Below are 5,488 nucleotides of genomic sequence, written 5' to 3' on the forward strand. Positions count from 1 at the left end.
CCATCTAGAACACAGTTGTATTGATTAGAAGGGCAATCCAAGGACAAGCGTCAAATGATCCAAAGCAGATTGGAGATCTGACAATTTTGTCCCTCAGCAAAATACAATCTGTTGAGTAAGGAGCAATCTTTAAAAAAGAATAATAAAATAGTAGACTTATGGATAACCTGAAGAGCAGTTACAGTATTTCACTTCCACTATTCTGACAAGTACCGACAGGTTGGGTCTCACCTGCTGCCTGGAAAGATGAAGAAAGAGTGAAAGTTTGGTTTTATTGAAGAATATAAATGAAACATTCATTTGATTGATCACATTGGTTTAAATTGTATTGATTATATCAGTTATGTTAGAAAGATGGTGTTTGTCCTGGAAGAGGACTGTTGTTGGATGCATAACACTTACATTAGAGTCGATCCACAGTCCAGCAGTCAAACAGAGGACAACGATGAAATGAAGACTGGATGCCATCTGTGAAGGAAAGTACATGGATGAAATAATGCACAAAAAGCATATACATTTTCTAAATGTGAAATAAATTACTAGATTTAAATGACTATTTGAAAAGTTCTTCATACAGCAATGTGGTGATACAGGACAATAACATGAACAGAGAACAGGTCTACGTTCTACAGAAAGGAGGCATTGTGAAGGATTTTACATGCAAAAATGGGATTTTCCCTCTGAGTGAACACTTAATGTAATAATGAACGGATGAAAGCTTGTTTTCTGTGTTTATGAATCATAACAGCGTATGTTGAAAGGCAGGATTGAACGCCTTACCTTGTTGTGATGATCAGCTGAGGTCACTGTAGCAGCAGTAGCGGCTGTCAAGGCGTCTTTAAAGGGAAATCCAGAGTTTATAAACCCGCCTTGTTTTCAGTCACATACCTGCAACGTGTCTTTCTCTGATCACAGGATATTGTTTGATTATTGTAATTGGAATGAATGAAGGAAAACCAGAAATCTCTTCAAACAAAGATATAGAGCTACACATTAGGGTTACCAACTGCCACTGCATGCGTTAACTGTATACTCACTCTTCTTCATGACAATAACAATAACTAAATGACTTAAGCTTAAAGCTCTAGTCTACAATTTGAAAGGTTTGAAAAAAGCATCCCCCCCCCCCCCACACACACACACACACACACCTCCCCTCTGTGCTCCTCCTAGCTCTATCATTCTCCCCTCACAGCCTCCCACTTTCCTCTTATTTTATGAAAATAGTTCACCAAAATGTGTTTCTGAAAACATTTTAGGCGAGAAATAAGCTATGCAGTTGCTGAATCTGTCTTTATTTTAGATCGACAACGCTCAGTTTGAAAGATTTTCGAGAGCTTGCGGGCCGTCTCTCGAAACTCACAGCATTGCACATTGCACAGCTTCTTACATAGACAATGAATGGGAACATTTCCTCCGGGTATGAACTCAGAAGGTCAGACTCAGACTGCACCACGTTCACGATCCCTCCATACCTGGACTGCTACTCAGGGCAACAAGCGTCTTGTCCGCTCGTAGTGAGTCGGGACGAGATGTGAGCAGGAGAGTGAGCGAGGATTGGATCGGAACATTTAGTCAATAGTAGCCATGCGGACCGGATGGCTACTATTGGCTAACGTTTGGCTCAAGTGAAAAATCGTAGACTACAGCTTTAAGTTGAGTAGACTGTGGTGTCCTTTGAAAAAGTCAGGCGTGCTCAGTATAAGACAACATCATGTTTGAGTCACATCATTTCATGGTTTATTAATTATTCTTCAAACGTTTGGATTTCATATTCTCTCAAATCAGAATGTAAAAGCTCAAATGATCAGATATCACAGGTAAGGAATGCAAACAGCAGGCAGCGAGGTGAAATAGAACAAAAGGCTTTAATGACGAAGCTGATTGGAAACAGACAGGGAACCAAAAACCTGAGGAAGCAGGCAATGAAAAGATATTGAAAGGGACAGATTTGAAAAACCAGAATGTGAACCCTCTCTCTGGTGGAAACAAGAATACATGGTTACGTTTCAGCATCTGTGGGGAGCGTCAACAGGCCCTGCAAATATACAACACAATCAAATAGAACAAGACTCCTGTTTCCTACACTGAGATGGAAGGGTAAATACAGAGGTGTCAAAAGCAAGGCTAACTGAACCTTCTGTCATATCAATAAGGAAAGAAAACGATAATTCCTCTCAAATGCATTAAAACGAAAGGAACGCGCCTGTTTTAAAAATGTAAGGAGTAGAAAGTACAGATATTCGTTTAAAAATGTAGAGAGATAATTATAAAGTTGTCCAAAAAAGAAACTCAATGACACCGTTATTAAGACTGTGACTTTACTGTTTAGTTATCATTTAATTATTTTAATGAATAATTGATTTCACACACAGTTACAGATCAGCCTCTACTGCCGCAGGTAAATGTTCAGTACTGAAAAACCATGAGAAACGGACCTAGAATTAATAATCATACGGATACAGCTCGTAAAAAACCATGAGAAACGGACCCAGAATTAATCATACAGATACAGCTCATAAAAAGCGACCTGGCAGACGCCTCTCTTGATCAAACTTCATGTGTTTGATTAAGATGATATTGTTTAATTGAAAGGTTTTTGACCGACAACTTGGAGATGATCCACTGAGTCAATTGGCCGGCAGCAGAGTTGTACGTAACACCATTACATGAATTTCTGGTTTAAATGGACAAAATAGCACCCATGTCTGCATGTGTACTTTTGTTGGGACTGGACCCCGGATTTGCAACTAAAATATTATAAACATTATAGGGTAACTTCTTCAATCTGCAACCTATTTTCCCATGTTTGTGTCTAACTGACTAACAGGGACAACGCCTTTTGAAATTTGTCCAGTTTCGAGTGCTGGAACGTAAGTAATCCTATTTGACCTGGCACGTCAATTTACATCCACAAAAAACACTTTGCTATGCCACTTATATTCCATGATTTTTATTAAAGCGTCTGATAAAATTATTGAAAGTTTCTCGCTCAAGGAAAAGTCTTGTTGTGAAATATCATGAGGGAATGTGTTGCTGGAAGAGAACGGTGAAATAGTGGAAACGCTAGTTTGTTGAGTTAAAATACAGATAGTGAAGATTATTGTTATCTAAATGATTAAAAAAGCTTTGCACATTTGCAAACAAAATGGTGTGGAGACGGTATTCTCAGATCTTATTGAGCCACAAATATATCTCGACACTGCTGTCATTTGACAACTTTTTTCATCCATCCATGTCTATCACAGGGCTGACATGTAGAGACAGACAGGTAACCAGTCTATCACAGGGCTGACATGTAGAGACAGACAGGTAACCAGTCTATCACAGGGAGACATGTAGAGACAGACAGGTAACCAGTCTATCACAGGGCTGACATGTAGAGACAGACAGGTAACCAGTCTATCACAGGGCTGACATGTAGAGACAGACAGGTAACCAGTCTATCACGGGACTGACATGTAGAGACAGACAGGTAACCAGTCTATCACAGGGAGACATGTAGAGACAGACAGGTAACCAGTCTATCACAGGGCTGACATGTAGAGACAGACAGGTAACCAGTCTATCACAGGGCTGACATGTAGAGACAGACAGGTAACCAGTCTATCACGGGACTGACATGTAGAGACAGACAGGTAACCAGTCTATCACAGGGAGACATGTAGAGACAGACAGGTAACAAGTCTATCACAGGGCTGACATGTAGAGACAGACAGGTAACCAGTCTATCACAGGGCTGACATGTAGAGACAGACAGGTTACCAGTCTATCACAGGGCCGACATGTAGAGACAGACAGGTAACCAGTCTATCACAGGGCCGACATGTAGAGACAGACAGGTAACCAGTCTATCACAGGGCCGACATGTAGAGACAGACAGGTCCATCCTGCATGTCTTTGGACTGTGGGAGCACCCGGCGAACCCACGCTTACACGGGGAGAACATGCAAACTCCACACAGGAGGAAGGAATCCCAACCCGACCCGGGAATTGAACCCAGGACCCCCTCGCTGTGAGGCGACAGTGCTACCCACTACACCACCGTGCAGACCCAAAGCACCTTTTTTCATAAAGACCTGCTGTAGTGGAGATGTTATTAGCTAAAGTTATCGTGGCTTCACCTCACTTGTCAGCATGGCGGGACAAAGACAAAAACAAGCAGGTTTAGGTTCTAACGATGGTTGGACTTCCCTCCTAACATGACAGACATCTGGACCAACAAACAGCTCAATCTAATATCTTCACCATTGCCAGGCAGGTGATGGAAATCTTCTCTCTTTCCTCCCGTCATGCTCACCTGTTGAAGGCGGTTGTCGCAGCAGCTGATGGACCGGCTGCAGCTGCAAGAATTATCTTTCACTGCCCACCTCTGGCTAAACTGGGGAACAACAACCATCATGACGGCTTTGTACAGCAAAGCCTCAGCATTATTGTCTAGACACATTTACTGCTTCTTGTTCTGGCTCCGACAGCGTCGGAGACACTGAAAGTAAAATCCTAAAACTCCTTCCCAGTGTTGTGGCTATTATATTTTGCTGTAATGATATAATAACACCTTTGCTATTTTGTCCTTCAGTCTGACACGTTGCCCCGCTTGCTCACACTACAGACGAGTACGTGTACAAAAACACACCGACTACAAATTAACGAGTTTATAACGTCATATTTACAATGCTAAGAACCGGCATTTACGCTTACTTACTTCCCATGAATGTACGCATTTATTTTTGTAATTAATATATCACAACGCGTGACAACACCTCGTTAAGGTTTTCTTTTTGGTATTATCGGCGACGAGAAGGGCCCCAAATTAAATCCTGCTCAGGGCCCCAAATTAAATCCTGCTCAGGGCCCCTTTAAGGCTTAGGCCGACCCTGAGTACCACTATTCCACACACACACACACACGCACGCACGCACACACACGCACGCACACACGCACGCACACACAGTATTTTGAGGTAAATTGAATTGAGCGGTCAGTGTAGCTGGTTGAAAGATAGCATCATTTAGTTAAAATTGTGAGTGTCACTTCATTTATCCTTATTTATTGATACTCCCTGACTTAGGCCAGCGACTCACTCCCAACACAGAGGGTGCAATCATAACAAAATGTTTACTCGATCCAGTCAACGGTTCAGGATGGTCCATTGGCCCTGAAGTCGGGCAGCGGTCAAAATCGAAAAGAATGGATGCTCTTTACGTGGGTCTGCTGCCGAAGATGGACTACAAAGTCCAAACAAACATTCACACTTGCCCTGTTTTGTTCCATGCAGGTTTCCTATTACGCCCCTCCAACTAAAAGACCAACGAGCACAAGCATCTAGCAATAACACCAGCAGAAACAACATATTTGCACCGACACACCTGTTGTCGACCAACATGAGGTTCCGAGTCATTTGGATCCTCATGAACCTTCAACGATGAACAACATTTTGGCAATAACGCATTGAATATAATTAAAAAGGACCAGCCAGCGGCGGAGA

The sequence above is a fragment of the Eutrigla gurnardus genome (genome assembly GCF_963514095.1).
Source record: "Eutrigla gurnardus genome assembly, chromosome: 8".
NCBI classification, from domain to species: domain Eukaryota; kingdom Metazoa; phylum Chordata; class Actinopteri; order Perciformes; family Triglidae; genus Eutrigla; species Eutrigla gurnardus.